This window comes from Bos javanicus, chromosome 12 (assembly GCF_032452875.1).
Source record: "Bos javanicus breed banteng chromosome 12, ARS-OSU_banteng_1.0, whole genome shotgun sequence".
In the NCBI taxonomy this organism is placed as follows: Eukaryota; Metazoa; Chordata; class Mammalia; order Artiodactyla; family Bovidae; genus Bos; species Bos javanicus.
This window is the reverse complement of record NC_083879.1, coordinates 36,926,489-36,946,282: the sequence shown is the minus strand read 5'-3', so window position 1 is coordinate 36,946,282 and position 19,794 is coordinate 36,926,489.

The window sequence follows — 19,794 nt, the reverse complement described above, 5'->3', positions numbered from 1 at the left end:
AAGATTTGGATGATCTTTTATCAAAATACAAACATTAATATACTTGATGTTTTTAAGCATTATTGTCAAGCTTTTGCAATAAAACGTTCAAAATAGTCTGTTCTTCATGTTGTTTTCAGTTATGCTATTGACTGCATGAGTAGCTGAATCAATGATGCATAAATTCATCAAGTCAAAAAAAAACTCATTCATCAAAATCAATTGAAAACTGCTGACTCTATGAATGTTACTCTCATGAGAAGAAAACACATATCAGATTAAGCTGACTTGCTATAACTTCTAGAAGAAAATTTAAGCAATTTTTCACTCACTTAATCCTGTGGTATTTTTTTAATTACTGTTTCACATAATTTTAATTTTTGTTGTATTTTTATGTAAATTTATTTTAAAATATAACCTCACATTTTGGATGCTTATATTTGGATGCACGGAGTAGTCAGAAATACTCTTCAGAGATGGTTTAGTCTGGGGGAAAAAAAAAGTTTGACCAAGCAGCATCATTACTTCCTCGAAAAAATTCACATTTTCAGTGAAACTTTTATAAAACTGTTTAAATTACTTTAGGGGCATGCTGTTGAAATAGCTATTACTAGAATTCAAGATATTTCATTGATCTTATAGAGAGTAAATAAAGAGGTTAATTTAATAATCCTATCTATGCCATAAAGCAAAACACGCCCAAAGTTTGTTGTCTAAACCTTGCATCAGGATTGTAGATAAGATTTTAGAAGGCAATGCTTCTATGTTGCTATGCTTAGAGTCACTCAAGCTATTCATTTGGTTTCTGGACTGGTCTAGAGATATAAGAACATCTTTATTCTTCCCTTGGCAGGGTCCTCTGGAAAACTAGCTTAAGTACAGACTTCTTTTAGGACTTTCCCTCATGGGCCCTCCATAGTGAACTAATTACTTTAACAACAGTTCAAGGTTCTAAAAATAATTCTTCCAAAATATAGGACACAAGACCTGCCAGTTGTTGTAAAGGCTAGACCTGTAAGAACTGGTATGACATTACTTCTATGGTACTCTGATAGTGGAGTACTGCCCAGCTCGTTTTGAATGGCAGGAGAAATAGAACCGAACTTTCGAAGAGACGAGTATCAAGAATATTTGGTTATCTTTATTCCGATAGTGAACGGAGTTTTAAACCCTTGTTCAAATGTTCTTGAAGTTCCCCTTTTATGTTTAATCAGGGAATTAAGAAATACTTCTTTTTCTCTTCTCATGACTTTTAAAAATTCATACATATATATGTATATATAGTCTCAGCAAATGTCAAAAGGAGATTTCATTTCAAATCCAATAGCTTGCAAACTCAGCAATTTTAGAAGAAAGTCAAGTTTGTCTAGAGCCTGCTTATGTTTCTAAATGACATATTGCATTGTTTCTGGATTAGCTGAGACCTAGGTTCACTATTTCAATTTAACTTAGCCACCCAGCTTTTATAGTAAATTCTTGAGAATGCATAGGGTTTTATGATTCCTTTTGAATTCCTCACCAGGTTTCTTTGTAAAATATGACAAAACTTGTCAAACTTGTGAACCCAAAACAGTTGGCTGAAGCTCAGCAGTTTTATGTTTAACTTGGAAGCTCACATGGGCTTGGCTGAACATGAAATGTCAAGCTTAATGCACTTGACTTAAAATGGTAAAGTTAAAGCAAATAAATCAATGCAAATTCAAGTAAGTTGGACACTGTGTATTACTATTAAAGTCAATAACAGTTAAAATCAAGACCATAAGGAAATGAGGAACCAGCTCTAGAAAAATTTGTAAAATCAATGAAGTTTGTCCTCAAACTATTTCTGAATGCTCTAAGCCTTGTTCTACTCTGATGCTGATTTGTTAAACAGTCATGCTTTCTCTCCTGTGGCTCTACAAGTCTCCTCACACTAACAATCTTTCCCTCAAATCTCTTCTGCTCTGTGAATACTCTGCATTTCTTTTCTATGTTGAAACTCACATGAGTGTTTTGTTTTGTTTTTGCCCCACTTAATTAATTGATTGACTTTTGGTTGCACTGAGTTTTCATTGCTGCTCATGGGCCTTCTCTAGTTGTGGAGAGCAGGGGCTACTGTTGGTTGCTTTGCTCATGCTTCTCATTGCAGTGACTTCTCTTGTTACAGAGCACAGAATCTAGACACATGTGCTTCAGTAGTTGTGGCTTGTTGGCTCTAGGGCACACAGGCTTCATTAGTTGCAGCACAGGGACTTCTTAGTTGTGCCTCATGGGCCCTAGAGCATAGGTTAAGAAGTCATGATTGGATTTAGTTGCTCTGCAGCATGTGGAATCTTCCCAGACCAGAAATTAAATCTGTGTCCCCTGCATTGGCAGGATTCCTATCCACTGCACCACCAGGGAAGCCCTACTTGAGTTTCTATTATGCCTATATATCTTATACACATAAATATACAAATACCATTAATTATATATATAATACTAACCTATGTGATACATCATATATAGTATATAATAATATATAACAACATAGTATATGTTAATAACATGTAACATATATTCTATATGTTATATAGCATATTTAATATATTGTATATACATTGAGCTTTAAACGAACTTTTTCACTCTCCACTTTCACTTTCATTAAGAGGCTTTTTAGTTCTTCTTCACTTTCTGCCATAAAGGTGGTGTCATCTGCATATCTGAGGTTATTGATATTTCTCCTGGCAATCTTGATTCCAGCTTGTGCTTCTTCCAGTCCAGCATTTCTCATGATGTACTCGGCACAGAAGTTAAATAAGCAGGGTAACAGTATACAGCTTTGACGTACTCCTTTTCCTATTTGGAACCAGTCTGTTGTTCCATGTCCAGTTCTAACTGTTGCATCCTGACCTGCATACAAATTTCTCAAGAGGCAGATCAGGTGGTCTGGTATTCCCATCTCTTTCAGAATTGTCCACAGTTTATTGTGATCCACACAGGCAAAGGCTTTGGCATAGTCAATAAAGCAGAAATAGATGCTTTTCTGGAACTCTCTTGCTTTTTCCATGATCCAGTGGATGTTGGCAATTTGATCTCTGGTTCCTCTGCCTTTTCTAAAACCAGCTTGAACAGCAGGAAGTTCATGGTTCACATATTGCTGAAGCCTAGCTTGGAGAATTTTGAGCATTACTTTACTAGCGTGTGAGATGAGTGCAATTGTGCAGTAGTTTGAGCTTTATTTGGCATTGCCTTTCTTTGGGATTGGAATGAAAACTGACCTTTTCCAGTCCTGTGGCCACAGGTGAGTTTTCCAAATTTGCTGGCATATTGATTGCAACACTTTCACAGCATCATCTTTCAGGATTTGGAATAGCTCAACTGGAATTCTATCACCTCCATTAGCTTTGTTCGTAGTAATGCTTTCTAAGGCCCACTTGACTTCACATTCCAGGATGTCTGGCTCTAGGTCAGTGATCACACCATTGTGATTATCTGGGTCGTGAAGATCTTTTTTGCAGAGTTCTTCTGTGTATTCTTGCCATCTCTTCTTAATATCTTCTGCTTCTGTTGGTCCATACCATTTCTGTCCTTTATCATGAAAGTGAAAGTGGAGAGTGAAAAAGTTGGCTTAAAGTTCAACATTCAGAAAATGAAGATCATGGCATCCTGTCCCATCACTGCTTGGGAAATAGATGGGGAAACAGTGGAAACAGTGTCAGACTTTATTTTTGGGGGCTCCAAAATCACTGCAGATGGTGACTGCAGCCATGACATTAAAAGACACTTACTCCTTGGAAGGAAAGTTATGACCAACCTAGATAGCATATTCAAAAGCAGAGACATTACTTTGCCAACAAAGGTCCATCTAGTCAAGGCTATGGTTTTTCCAGTGGTCATGTATGGATGTGAGAGTTGGACTGTGAAGAAGGCTGAGTGCCGAAAAATTGATGCTTTTGAACTGTGGTGTTGGAGAAGACTCTTGAGAGAGTCCCTTGGACTGCAAGGAGATCAAACCAGTCCATTCTGAAGGAGATCAGCCCTAGGATTTCTTTGGAGGGAATGATGCTAAAGCTGAAACACCAGTACTTTGGCCACCTCATGCGAAGAGTTGACTCATTGGAAAAGACTCTGATGCTGGGAGGGATTGGGGGCAAGAGGAGAAGGGGACGACAGAGGATGAGATGGCTGGATGGCATCACTGACTCGATGGACGTGAGTCTCAGTGGACTCCGGGAGTTGGTGATGGACAGGGAGGCCTGGCGTGCTGCAATTCATGGGGTTGCAAAGAGTCGGACACGACTGAGCGACTGATCTGATCTGATCTGATCTGATATGCATTGAGTGAGGTATGCTACTCTTACAGTATACTGTCTGATATACTAAGATTTTAATTTATGAAAAACAAAAATAAACATATTTACTGAAAGCAAAAATAACAGATTTTATACCAAGATATAAGATGAAAATAATAACATGGTTGTTCATCGGCCTCATAGTCAATTCCAAGAAAGAAACCATTTTAAGTTTTTAGATAAGCATATATTATAAATTAATAATAAGAAACATTTTACATATGTCTTGTTAAGGAAGAATGAAAGTATCTTAAGCATGAAAAATAGGGAATTGCATTTGTTTACAATTTCCATTTGAGTAGGTCCAAGGTAAACCTGTCACAAATTTGCACCTTTTGCATCATATGGCACATAAATGAATAGCTAAAGAGGTTGAAGATTAAAAAAAAAGACTAGCCAGCAAGTTTTCCAAAATAGGGAATTTTCAAGTAGGAAAAAAGCAAGGACTTTTGCCAATGCTCTATGTTTGTTTGTTTGTTTAATACACTTTGTTCTCTTGTCTTCATAACCTCTCAACTTTGTTTCCTCTGGAATTTCATCTTTGATTTAATTTATCTTTCTCAATGTAATTTTTTTTCTTTATAGCTGTGCTAAAAAGTAATGTGTGGATAGATATGATCACAATATTATACTTGCCTCTAACTCAACCCAGAAAATAAAAACTGAGAGAAAAAAATTTTTTTTCATGATTTGAAAAATACTTAATGAAACAGTTACTCTCGATAAATGATAAAAAAAAAAATCCCTAGTCTAGTCAAATTTTTCTGTTTTATGAAGTCTCAGTAAGTAAAGCAAAGAGTTTAGATTCATGCACAATATATCTTTGAACAAAATTATTTTACTTCTCTAACTCCTAGAAACAAATTATAAATCAGGAAATGTTACATCTGTCAAAGAATAGCTCAGCTTTCAATTGCATTTCACATTATCTATTCTGCATGTAATTAATCTAGATTAGAGAAGACCAGGGTGAGGATTAATATAAAATATAATTCAATCTTTCAAAAATACTACTAAAGTTACTATTCAGTTCAGTTCAGTTCAGTCGCTCAGTCGTGTTGGACTCTTTGCAACCCCATGAATCGCAGCATGCCAGGCCTCCCTGTCCATCACCAACTCCCGGAGTTCACTCAGACTCACGTCCATCGAGTCAGTGATGCCATCCAGCCATCTCATCCTCTGTCGTGCCCTTCTCCTCGTGCCCTCAGTCCCTCCCAGCATCAGAGTCTTTTCCAATGAGTCAACTCTTCGCATGAGGTGGCCAAAGTACTGGAGTTTCAGCTTTAGCATCATTCCCTCCAAAGAAATCCCAGGGCTGATCTCCTTCAGAATGGACTGGTTGGATCTCCTTGCAGTCCAAGGGACTCTCAAGAGTCTTCTCCAACACCACAGTTCAAAAGCATCAATTCTTTGGCGCTCAGCTTTCTTCACAATCCAACTCTCACATCCATACATGACCACTGGAAAAACCATAGCCTTGACTAGACGGACCTTTGTTGGCAAAGTAATGTCTCTGCTCTTGAATATGCTATCTAGGTTGGTCATAACTTTCCTTCCAAGGAGTAAGTGTCTTTTAATTTCATAGCTGCAGTCACCATCTGTAGTGATTTTGGAGCCCAGAAAAATAAAGTCTGACACTGTTTCCACTGTTTCCCCATCTATTTAACTCAATGTAGAGTTAATACTACATCAGGAGAAAGAAAGTAAAATATGACATTTCAAAACTACAGTGAAACATTTAGATAGGTCATATTGTTATTGTCATACTGCAGATTCTCTTAGGACTGATTGTTTTAATTTTCTGAAAACAAAAACAAACAAAAAATACCCAGAAATATAAGCATAATGGCACAGATTACACAGTAATGGAAAATTGATATTTTAGGTACACCCTGGTGTGACAGTGAGAATGATGTAGTCTAAAACCAAAGATAGATACAACCCTGCTTCTTATGTTATCCCTTCAAATACCCTATTTTTCTGCTTCCCATTTAGCCCACTCGGTTTCCATACATCATGGAGCTAAGTCAAATTCATCTTATCACTGTAGATACAATATCTTTATTAGACAGAAGTATAAAAATATAAAATTAACTATAGCTTGGTACAAGAAATCATTGTTTACTTTTTTATTTGATTGAATTTTTATATCTTGATCCATCTTTCCTTATACGACAAAAATTAACAGAACTGCTTTTCAGCCCATATATCACTCACATTAGTCTTTTTTTTTAATATCTTCTCTATTTATAGAAGTTCTATTGAAAGACATAAAGATTGAATTGCAAACACTTGTCATTGAAAGCCTTAAATATATAATATAATGTGACTGATAATTAAGGCATATATATAAAAGGTTGAGTTAGAGTATAATACAATTGCAGACCTTAACTCTCAATCAGGATGGACCCAGCACACCATCAAATTTTAAAACACAATGAAATTGTTTTATTTCATAAAATTATTGTGTATGTTTGAGTGTGCACATATTTATTGATGGAGAAATCATCATCTAACAAACTCCTTCTTATTCTCTAAATAATTATTATTCTAAATACTCTTTTCCTCCTAGTGATGTGCATACAATATTTACTAAGTTTAACTTATTGTTGACTATGTGCTTATATAAGATTATGTATAATACCTCTTCCACATCTTAGTAAATGTATAGTTATAGTATGTAATGTATACTATACATACATAACTGTAGTAATGTATAGTTAACCACCAGGTAACAACTGCAATGCATATATTAATATATATTATGCACACTTTGGCTTATCTTTATTGCTCTCTGCACATGAAAATTGAAAGAAATTACTTTACCAAGTGATCACTGATATATTGAAGGATTTATAAGTAAATTTGGTTTACTCCTAGGGGAGAGGCCCGGAAGGCAGTTTTCAAAGGACGGGAGAACAATAAGAAAAGGATGATTCTATATACCACTCTTGTTGTTGTTGTTGTTTAGTTGCTAAGTCATATCTCACTCTTTGTGACCCCATGGACTACAGCACCCCAGGCTTTCTGATACTTTACTATCTCCCAAAGTTTGCTCACACTAGTGTCCATTGAGTCAGTGATGCTCTTCACATCAGGTGGCCAAAATACTGGAGCTTCAGCATTTGTCATTCTAATGAATATTCAGGATTGAATTTCCTTTAGAATTGACTGGTTTAATATCCTTTCAGTCCCAGGGATTCTCAAGAGTCTTCTCCAGAACCACAACTGGAAAGCATCAATTCTTCAGCATGCAGTCTTCTTTCTGGTCCAACTCTGACATCTATACATGACTACTGGAAAAACCATAAGTTTGACTATACATACCCTTGTTGGCAAAGTGATGTCTCTGGTTTTAATGTGCTGTCTGGGTTTTTAATAGTTTTCCTTCCAAGGTAAATTGTCTTTTAATTTCATGGCTGCAGTCATCATCCACAGTGATTTTGGAGACTAAGGTGTTATCTGTCACTGTATCCATTTTTCACCCTTCTATTTGCCGTAAAGTGATGGAACCAGATGCCATGATCTCAGTTTTTTTAACGTTGAGTTTTAAGCAAGGTTTTTTACTCTCCTCTTTCACTAGCATATAGAGGCTCTTAGTTCCTCTTCACTTTCTCTCATTAGAGTGTTATCATCTGCATATCTGAGGTTGCTGATATTTCTCCCAGCAATCTTGATTCCAGTTTGCGACTCATCTAGCCCAGCATTTCACATTATCTATTCTGCATGTAAGTTAAATAAATAGGAAGACAATATACAGCTTTGACATACTTCTTTGCCAATTTTGAACCAGTCATTTGTTCTGTGTTTGGATCTGTTGCTTCTTGGCTTGTGTACAAGTCTTTTAGGAGACAGGTAAGGAGGTCTGATAGTCACATCTCTAAGAATTTTCCACAGTTTGTTATGATCCACACAGTCAAAACCTTTAGCATAGACAATAAAGCAGAAGTAGATGTTTTTCTGGAATTCCCTTCCTTTCTCCATGATCCAACAAATGTTGGCAATTTGATCTCTGGTTCCTTTGTCTTTTTGAAGCTCAGCTTGTATACCTGGAAGTTCTTAGTTCACGTACTGCTGAAACCTAGCTTGAATGATTTTGAACATTACCTTGCTAGCATGTGAAATAATCACAATTTCAGGGCAGTTTGAACATTATTTGGCATTCCTTGCTTTGGGATTGGAATGAAAATTGACATTTTCCTGTCCTGTGGCCAATACCAAGTTTTCTAAATTTCCTAGGTTTTAACAGCATCATCTTTTAGAATTTTAATTAGCTCACCTGGAATTCCATCACCTCCACTGGCTTGTTTGTAGTAATGCTTCCTAATGCTCACTTGACTTCAAACTCCATAATGTCTGGCTCTAAAACAGTGACCATACCATCATGGTCATCCAAGTCATTATCTTTTTTTGTATAGTTTTTCTTAATCTCTCTGTTTCTCTTAGATTCTTACCATTTCTGTCCTTTATTGTACCCATCCTTGCATTAAATGTTCTCTTGATATCTCCAATTTCTTGAAGAGACCTCTAGCCTTCCCCACTCTATTATTTTCCTCTTTTTCTTTACATTGTTCACTTAAGGACTTCTTTCTCCTCGCTCTTCTCTGGAATGCTGCATTCAGTTTGGTGTATATTTCCCTCTCTCCCTTTCCATTTGCTTCTCTTCTTTCCTCAGCTATTTGGAAAGCCTCTTCAAACAACCATTTTGCCTTCTTGTATTTCCTTTTCTTTGAGATGAATTTGGTCACTGCCTCTTATAGAGTGTTATGAACCACTGTCCATCATTCTTCAGGCAGGGTATCTACCACATTTAATTCCTTGAATCATGGATTAATGAGCCATAACCTTATCATGGTGAAAGGTCTTGCATAACTCAAAGAAGCTCTGAGCCATGTCATGCAGGGCCACCCAAGATGGACAGTTCATAGTGGAGAGCTTTGACCAAATGTGGTCCACTAGAGGAGGGAACGGCTTACCATTCCAGTATTCTTACCTCAGGAGCCCCATGAGCAGTATGAAAAGGTAAAAAGATATGACAATGGAAGCCCCTCCAGTTTGGGAGGTGTCTAATATGCACCTGGGGAAAAGCAGAGACATAACTCCAGAAAGAATGAAGAGGCTGGGTCAAAACTGAAGCTATACCCAGTTGTTGATGTGTCTGGTGGTGATAGTAAAGTCTGATGCTGTGAAGAACAATATTACATAGGAACCCGGAATGTTATATCAATGAATGAAGGTAACTTAGATCTGATCAAGGAGGAGATGGCAAGAGTGAACATCAGCATCTCAGAAATCAGTTAACTAAAATGAACAGGAATGGTCATTCAGATGACCATTATATCTACTACTGTGGGCAAGAATCCCTTGGAAGAAATGAAGTAGCCCTCATAGTCAATAAAAGGGCAAAATGTAGTACTCGGATACAATCTTAAAAACAACAGAATGATCTTGGTTCATTTCCAAGTATTGGCAAAGTATTCAGTATCACACTAATTCAAATTTATGGCCCAACCACTAATGCTGAAGAAACTGAAGTTGAACCATATTATGAAGACCTAGAAAACCTCCTAGAACTAACACCAAAAAAAAAAAAAAATTCTTTTTTATCACATCATATTACAATCCTCTCTTTTTATCACAGAGGATTGCAATTGCAAAGTAGGAAGTCAAGAGCTACCTAGAGTAATAGCCAAGTTTGGCCTTGGATTACAAAATGAAGCTGTGCATAGGTTAACAGAAAGAGAACATACTGGTGATAGCAAACCCCTTCTTCCAATAACACAAGCGATGACTCTACACATGGACATCACCAGATGGTCAATACCAAAATTAGATTGGTTATATTTTTTGGAGCTAAAGATGGAGAAGCTTTTTACACTCAGCAAAAACAAGACTGAGGCTCAGATCATGGGCTCCTTACTTCAAAATTCAGTCTTAAATTGAAGAAAGTAGGGAAAACCATTAGGCCATTCAGGTATGAAAGTGAAAGTCGCTCAGTAGTATCCAACTCTGCAACCACATAGACTATACAGCCCATGGAATTCTCCAGCCCTCCTGGAGTAGGTAGCTTTTCCCTTCTCCAAGGGATCTTCCCAACTCAGAGATCAAACCCAGATCTTCCACATTTCAGGCAAATTGTTTACCAGCTGAGCCACAAAGGAAGCCCATTCAGGTCTGAGCTAATCAAATTGCAAATTTAAGATGGCATCCGGTCCCATCACTTCATGGCAAATAAATGGGGAAACAGTGGAAACAGTGTCAGACTTTATTTTTCTGGGCTCCAAAATCACTGCAGATGGTGATTCCAGCCATGATTAAAAGATGCTTACTCCTTGGAAGGAAAGTTATGACCAACCTAGACAACATATTAAAAAACAGAGACATTACTTTTTCAACAAAGGTCTGTCTAGTCAAGGCTATGGTTTTCCCAGTGGTCATGTATGGATGTGAGAGTTGGACTATAAAGAAAGCTGAGCACCAAAGAATTGATGCTTTTGAACTGTGGTGTTGGAGAAGACTCTTGAGAGTCCCTTGGACTGCAAGGAGATCCAACCAGTCCATCCTAAAGGAGATCAGTCCTGGGTGTTCATTGGAAGGACTGATGTTGAAGCTGAAACTCCGGTACTTTGGCCACCTGATGTGAAGAGCTGGCTCATTTGAAAAGACCCTGATGTTGGGATAGATTAAGGGCAGGAGGAGAAGGGGAAGACAGAGGCTGAGATGGTTGGATGGCATCACTGACTTGATGGACATGGGTTTGGGTGGACTCCAGGAGTTGGTTATGGACAGGGAGGCCTGGCGTGCTGCAGTTCATTGGGTGGCAAAGAGTCGGACATGACTGAGCTACTGAACTGATGTCATTGCTTCAAAGGGGCACTTTGTTTCTATTTACTGCCTGTTAGTACAGACTGCGGAGAAGGCAATGGCAACCCCCTCCAGTACTCTTGCCTGGAAAATCCCATGGATGGAGGAGCCTGGTGGGCTGCCGTCTATGGGGTCACACAGAGTCGGACATGAATGAAGCGACTTAGCAGCAGCAGCAGCAGCAGTACAGACTGTGCTTTTGAGCAAGGTTGAAGAATTCCCTTCACTACTAAACAGACAACCCTAGGTTTTAGAAAGTTTAGAGGAAAGTATTTGTTCTAATGATGGGGAATTTTTAAAAAATCCTATGTCCCTTGAATTTTTGTCTACCTAGACTCTATAATTCCATACTCCTTTTATACCTAAGGGCCCAAGAGGGAGAAAAATTACAGATATAGTCTCAGGACTGAGCTCAGGATTCTGGGATTTTGAATTTACTATAATAACCAAGAATTTGGAATGACTAACTCCTGTTCAGCTTTTTTCCCCTATGTCTTCCACCCTCTGTTGCTCAGCCTTTTTGCATTAAATTAGTCATTATCCATCAGCACTTTCCCTAGTCTGGATTATGTGATGCAGAATATTCATTCTGCTATTATCATCTTCAGGAACAAACATGAATATAGTATTTCCTTCCCAAGGGATCCATAAAACATTGCTTCCATTATTATCTCTGTGTGGGCATTTGGATGTGAGGTATGCCGTTTTCTCTCTTTTATTCACAAGCACATTTCAAAATGCCGATCAAAATCACTAAGAAACCGCTCCTATTTGGGGTGAAAATGATGGTCCCTGAAAGTACTTCAAATTTTTGGTCATGCTTCTCAATGTCACATTTATATTTGTATTTAATCAGGATAACAATTGGTAGATCCAGTCTTGTTAGCAATTGAATTTAGGGTTTGTTCTGAAATACATCAGAAAATACATTTTAAAAACTACATTAAGTAATTGTTTTACATGTGATATGCCCCGATTACCTTATTTAAAATAGTTTTTTTTTAATGTTTCAAATGGAAGTAGATTTTTCTGTTTGTTCCCATATTTTAAATTATTTAAGATAAGACCTTGGTACATTAGTTACTAATAAAGAAAGCATTTCTTTTCCTTTACCAAAAATAATTTCCAATTATTTAAGATACAAGAATGGAATTAGAATTACAAGTGCATCTGAGATCCAATATCTTTTACAGGAAGAAACAGAATTGCAAGTCTGAATGCCTAATTTTAACCAAAGCAAACAAACTCTTCCTGATATTTTAAGTTACAGCCTTGGGAAAGTGCTGGACTTTCATAGCTGTGTTTTTCTCTTGGACAGAGAGAGCTTAAACCACACCTATTACTAAAGTGTCAGGCACTGAACCAGCTCTCACTCAGTTAAAACTAGTTCCTTAACTCCCTTCCATCTCCTTCTACACACCTTGGTGTAATTGTGAAGATCTAATGTTAATTATATTCAGACAAGAGTGTTTTATACTATCAATGAAAGTGAAAGTCGCTCAGTCATCTCTGATTCTTTGTGATCCCATGGATGTTCATGGAATTCTCTAGGCCAGAATACTGCAGTGGGCAGTCTTTCCCTTCTCCAGGGGATCTTCCCAACCCAGCAATCAAACCAAGGTGTCCCGCTTTGCAGGCAGACTCTTTACCAGCTGAGACACAAGGGAAGACCAAGAATACTGGAGTTGGTAGCCTATTCCTTTTCCGGTGGATTTTCCCCACCCAGAAATCGAGCTGGAGTCTCCTGCATTGCAGGTGGATTCTTTACCAACTGAGCTATTAGGAAAGCCCTTTATACTATCAGGTGCTATACAAATAAAAGAAGTTTCCATTCAAGGTTTTACATTAAATAGCTATTATATCCATTAGAAAAACAGAATTAATTTTCAATTTACTAGCATGGATTTTAAAAGTATTGCATAACTTTTATTAAATTAAAAACAAACAGCCTTTCTACTACAGAAGACACTTTTCCATTAGCCTTCACCATTCATTATACATTTGAATGAATTTAATATCTGTAGATATCTGTTTACATTTGGATACTTAATCTTAAATGACTGAATCAAAATTGTTCATGAGAAGTTCTAAATACATAATTGTTTATAGGTAAACTGTGGAAAATTCTGAAAGAGATGGGAATACTAGACCACCTGATCTGCCTCCTGAGAAATGTGTATGCAGGTCAAGAAGCAACAGTTAGAACTGGACACTGAAAGGTTGTTGCTGAACCACAAAAGACACTGGGATTCTTGGCCTCTGGAGGAGAAGAATTCAATCCAGGGCCAGAGACCAGGCTTGATCACTCAGAGCTTTTGTGTAATAAAGTTTTATTCAAGTATAAAAGAGATAGAGAAAGCTTCAGACATAGACATCAGAAGGGCAGAAAGAATACCCGCCTGCTAGTCTTTAGCTGGATGTTATATAATTACTAGCAGTCTGTTAATGAAAGAAAGGAATGTCTCAAAACTCAGAGAATGGCACCAGGTCCTTAACCCACAAGGTGCATTTTGAGATAATCTTTGCACCAGGCGAATCATCCCAGGCCATAAAATGATTGACTTGAATCTTGTATAAAGGCAGATTACCATACAAATAGTTTTGTTTACATGGATTAGGAGAACAATGTATGAGAGTAACATACTGGATTGTCAAATCAGTTCTGAGCCTTTAGGCGGAACAGACTTGAAGACAGAGTCTGGGGTAAATGTGTAAGTACATTAACATATCTTAAGACAACCATTTCTATAAGAAAAATGCATTGGTTAGCTCAATATTTGAGAAAAGTTAAGTTCAGGTGGAAAGAGTTGTCATTATGGCAACACTGTATTTTAAGAGAAACCTCTTTGTAAATTTATATGGAGAGGGGGGAAAATATATCACTAGTTTGTTTCTTCCTGCCACTTAAGAGTGAGATTTAAAAAGTCTGACACTTGCAATCTATTTCCTCCATTTGGAGAGCCCTGGACTTCCTGCCTTTTATCATCTTAACATGGAACTAAAGACTGATTCTAAATTGGAAAAGGAGTATATTAAGCTGTATGTTGTCAACCTGCTTATTTAACTTATATGCAGAGTACATCATGAGAAATGCTGGACTAGATAAAGCACAAGCTGGAATCAAGATTACCAGGAGAAATATCAATAACCTCAGATATGCAGATGACACCATCCTTATGGCAGAAATCAAAGAACTAAAGAGCCTCTTGATGAAAGTGAAAGAAGAGAGTGAAAAAGTTGGCTTAAAACTCAACATTGAGAAAATGAAGATCTGGTCCCTTCACTTCATGGCAGATAGATGGGGAAGGGGACTCCAAAATCACTGCAGATGGTGACTGTAGCTACGAAATTAAAAGACACTTACTCCTTGGAAGAAAAGTTATGACCAACCTAGACAGCATATTAAAAAACAGAGACATTACTTTGCCAACAAAGGTCCATCTAATCAAAGCTTTGGTTTTTCTGGTAGTCATGTATGGATGTGAAAGTTAAAAGAATTATCCTCCAATCAAAAATAAAATAAAAATTTTAAAAAGCACAAAATGTATGTATTACATGAATTTCAAATGTGTCTTTAATATCCCATTTTAGAGGTCATTTTGAGGCATCCTGAGAAGGCAATGGCAACCCACTCCAGTACTCTTGGCTGGAAAATCCCATGGGCGGAGGATCCTGGTAGGCTGCAGTCCATGAGGTCGCTACGAGTCGGACACCACTGAGAGACTTCACTTTCACTTTTTACTTTCATGCACTGGAGAAGGAAATGGCAACACACTCCAGTGTTCTTGCCTGGAGAATCCCAAGGACAGCGGGGCCTGGTGGGCTGCCATCTATGGGGTCGCACAGAGTCGGACACGACTGAAGCGACCTAGCAGTAGCAGCAGCAAATAAATACACAGGACTGTAAAGAAAGTTGAACACCAAAGAATTGATGCTTTTGAACTGTGGTGTTGGAGAAGACGCTTGAGAGTCCCTTAGACAGCAAGGAGATCCAACCAGTCCATCCTAAAGGAAATCAGTCCTGAATGTTCATTGGAAGGACTAATGTTGAAGCTGAAATTCCAATGCTTTGGCCACCTGATGTGAAAAACTGACTCATTTGAAAAGACCCTGATGTTGGGAAAGATTGAAGGCGGGAGGAGAAGGGGACAACAGAGGATGAGACGTTTCGATGGCATCACCGGCTTAATGGGCATGAGTTGGAGTAAACTCCAGGAGTTGATGATGGACAGGGAGGCCTGGCGTGCTGCAGTCCATGGCGTCACAAAGAGTAGGACACAACAGCGACCGAACTAAACTGAACTGAAACTCACTATACCTAGAAATGGTATGATTCACTAAAGTCATTTTGTACATAAGGAAGCTCTAGAATTATCAAACAGTAGAATGGCGTTCTACTTTCAGAATAAAGCTATCAAGGGAATGTTTGTTAAGATTTACAGCTAGGGATCAGCTGGTTTGGGTCCAGAACCCAAACTGTTGGCAATGAGCACAGTGCTTTTTCTCTCTTCCACTACTTCACAGACGACACAGCCAAATAAAGTCATAAAATATTTTGAAAATCAAAACAAAATAAAAATGTCAAATAAAATAACATATTTGCTGTGTATTTCATTAACCTGAATTCATAACCCTATAATTCATATGTTATACGTGTTCACTTGCTGCTGCTAAGTCGCTTCAGTCATGTCCAACTCTGTGCGACCCCATAGATGGCAACCCACCAGGCTCCCCCGTCCCTCAGATTCTCCAGGCAAGAACACTGGAGTGGGTTGCCATTCCCTCTTCAATGCATGAAAGTGAAAAGTGAAAGTGAAGTTGCTCAGTCGTGCCCGACTCCATGCGACCCCATAGACTGCAGCCTACCAGGCTCCTCTGTCCATGGGATTTTCCAGGGAAGAGTACTGGAGTGGGGTGCCACTGCCTTCTCTGATGTATTCACTTAGGATGCCTCAAAATGACCTCTAAAATGGGATATTAAAGACACATTTGAAATTCATGTAATACATACATTTTGTGCTTTTTTAATATTTTATTTTATTTTTGATTGGAGGATAATTCTTTTACAATATTGTGATGTTTTCTTCCATACATCAATATGAATCAACCATAGGTATATGTATGTTTCCTCAAAATATCTAGCCTACTTGGGGTTGAGAATTATTTAGATGTATAGCAAGATATAAATATCATGCAAATGATAATTACTTAGAAAGACTTATGTGTAGAACAGTAGTAAATTATTGTATGAAAGTTTATGCTAAAGAGCTGAACTGTGAAGAACTGTTCACAGAACTGAAGCCTCCTCAGATATCCACTTTTTCTTCTTGCATTTCTTTTTTAGGGGGATGCTTTTGGTCATTGCCTTCTGTAGAATGTTTCAAACTTCTATCCATAGTTTTTCAGGCACTCTGTCTACCAGGCTACTTTTTGTTGTTCAGTTGTTGTTCAGTCATGTCCAACTCTTAGCCACACCATGGACTACAGCATGCCAGGATTCCCTGTCCTTCACCATCTCCTGGAACCTGCTCAAACTCGTATCCATTGAGTTGGTGATGCCATCCAACCATCTTGTCCTCTGTTAGCCCCTTTTCCTCCTTTCTTCAATCTTTCCCAGCATCAGAGTCTTTACCAATGAGTTGGCTCTTCACATCAGGTGTCCCAAGTATTGGAGCTTCAGCCTCAGCATCAGTCTTTCCAGTAAATATACAGGGTTGATTTCCTTTAGGATTGACTGGTTTGATCTCCTTGAAGTTCAAGTGTCTCTCAAGAGTCTTCTCCAAAAGCACAGTTCAAAGCATCAATTCTTTGGCGCTCACGTTTCTTTAAGGTCCAGCTCTCACATCCATACATGGACTACTGGAAAAAGGATAGCTTTGATTATATGGACCTTTATGAAGAATACAGCTATATTTCATTCTGTGAAATGAGAAGCACATTTTCAGGTACTTTCTTATTAAAATGACAATTATTTGAAATATTGTTGAAAATGAAGTAGTGATTATTTCTATTATGAATGAACAGTCCACAAAGGGTGTTCCTGATGATGCTTCCCACTGCCCATTTGGTCATCAATGCGGGATTCAAACAGGATCCTCTCTGGTGTACAGAAGACCACTATACTAACATCTGTCAGCCAACACATGTATCATATTTTCTTTCTTATGTTGCTCAAGGTTCATTTGTTTTTGAAAGTCACATCACAGCCATCATAGAATTATTATGCCTAAGTATATTACAGAGGGCACATGGGAAAATTATCACAGGAAGACTTGAGGGATAAGATGAAATATTTTAAGCAGAGTTGGAAATAAGAGTTCAGGCAGAAAGGGCAACATGAGACATTTTAAGAACCGGAGAAGAACATGACTATCTTAAAATGGCAAGTAAGGCTGTATTCTTATTACTTATATGACAGGAGGAAGCTAGAAGTTAAGTAGTTTGTCCACTGTTTCACAGATAGTAATTTGACGTGTTCAGGCTTAAGTTTGTTTTCTATAATACCTTGTCTATTCTGTTTGAACCACTTCACTCTCTAAGTTGTGCTATTGAAAGTTGCATCAAATCATTTGAGTGTAATACTAAGGAGATTCATTAGGCATGTTTCATTGACCTTTTAAATGAAGGCTTATTTTACAAAATTTTAAAGGCAAAATCTGTCCTTTCTTTAGTTTCTCCAATTGTTTTATTTGTTTGAGTGGTAGTGGAGAAATATTTACCTATTTATTTCTTTATTTAATTAGGTAAAACATATAATGTGAAAACTATCCTCTTAACGTTTGTACATGTACTTTACGGTATTATAAATTATATACACATATTGCACAGCAGAACTCTAAAAACATTTCAGGTCACATAACTGCAAATGTATGCCCATGAAGCATCATTTCCCTATTTCCCTTTCTCTCCAGCCCCTGGCAAACTGTCATTTGCTTTCTACTATTTCTATTAGTTTGTCTAGTTTAGATATCCCAAAATAACTGGAATCATGCATTATTTGTTCTTCTGTGATTGGATTATTTCTTTTTTTCTCTTTTTTTTTTATTTTATTTTTTAACTTTACAATATTGTATTGGTTTTGCCATACATCAACATGGATCGGCCACAAGTATACATATGTTCCCCATCCTGACCCCTCCTCCCTCCTCCTTCCCTGTACCATCCCTCTGGGACATCCCAGTGCACCAGCCCCAAGCATCCAGTATCGTGCATCGAACCTGGACTGGCAACTCGTTTCATATATGATAGTATACATGTTTCAATGCCATTCTCCCAAATCATCCCACCCTCTCCCTCTCCCACAGAGTCCAAAAGACTGTTTTATACATCAGTGTCTCTTTTGCTGTCTCGTATACAGGGTTATTATTACCATCTTTCTAAATTTCATATATATGCATTAGTATACTGTACTGGGGATTATTTCTTTATCATGTTCTCAAATTTCATCAACGTTTTAGTACCTGACAAGATTTTCTTCTTAATAATGCTGAATAATACTCTGTTGTATGTCTGTATCTCATTTTCTTTATTTACTAATCTGCTGATGGGCATTTAGTTTGTTTCAACATTTTCACTAATGTGAAGAATTTAAAAATGAGCATGAAAGTGCAAATACCTTTTGATATCCTGTTTTATTTATTTATGTATTTGTTTATTATTAGTGTAGCATGATTGTTTACAAAGTTGTATTAATTTCTGCTGTACAACAAAATGAATCAACTATATATATACATATATTCCCTGCTCCTTGGAACTTTGTCCCAGCAAACCACCCATCCCATCCTTCTAGGTCATCACAGAACACCAAGCTGAACTGCTAGTGCTATACAGCAGGTGTCCACTAAATTCATCAAGACTGTATATTGTCACCCTGCTTATTTAACTTATATGCTGCATACATCATGAGAAATGCCAGGCTGGATGAAGCACAAGCTGGAATCAAGATTGCCAGGAGAAATATTAATAAACTCAGATATGCAGATGGCACCATCTTTATGGCACAAAGTGGAAAAAAACTAAAGAGCCTCTTGATTAAGGTGAAAGAGGAGAGTGAAAAAGATGGCTCAAAACTCGACATTCAAAAAGCAAAGATCATGACATCTGGTCCCAACAGTTCATGGCAAATAGATGGGGAAACAATGGAAATACTGACAGATTTTATTTTCTTGAGCTCCAAAATCACTGCAGATGGTAACAGCAGCCATGAAATTAAAAGATGCTTGTTCCTTGGGGAAAAAAAAAAAAAACTATGACAAATCTAGATAGCATATTAAAAAGCAGAGACATTATTTTGCAACAAAGGTTCATATACTCAAAGCTATAGTTTTTCCAGTAGTCATGTATTGATGTGAGAGTTGGGCCATAAAGAAAGCTGAGCACTGTAGAATGGATGCTTTTGAACTGTGGTGTTGGAGAAGACTCTTGAGAGACGCTTGGACTTCAAGGAGATCACACCAGTCAATCCTAAAGAAATATTCCTGAATATTCATTCCTTGAATATTCATTGGAGAGACAGATGCTGAGGCTGAAGCCCCAGTACTTTGGCCATCTGATGTGAAAAACCAACTCATTGGACAAGATCCTGATACTGGGAAAGACTGAAGGCAGGAGGAGAAGAGAATAACAGAGGACAAGATGG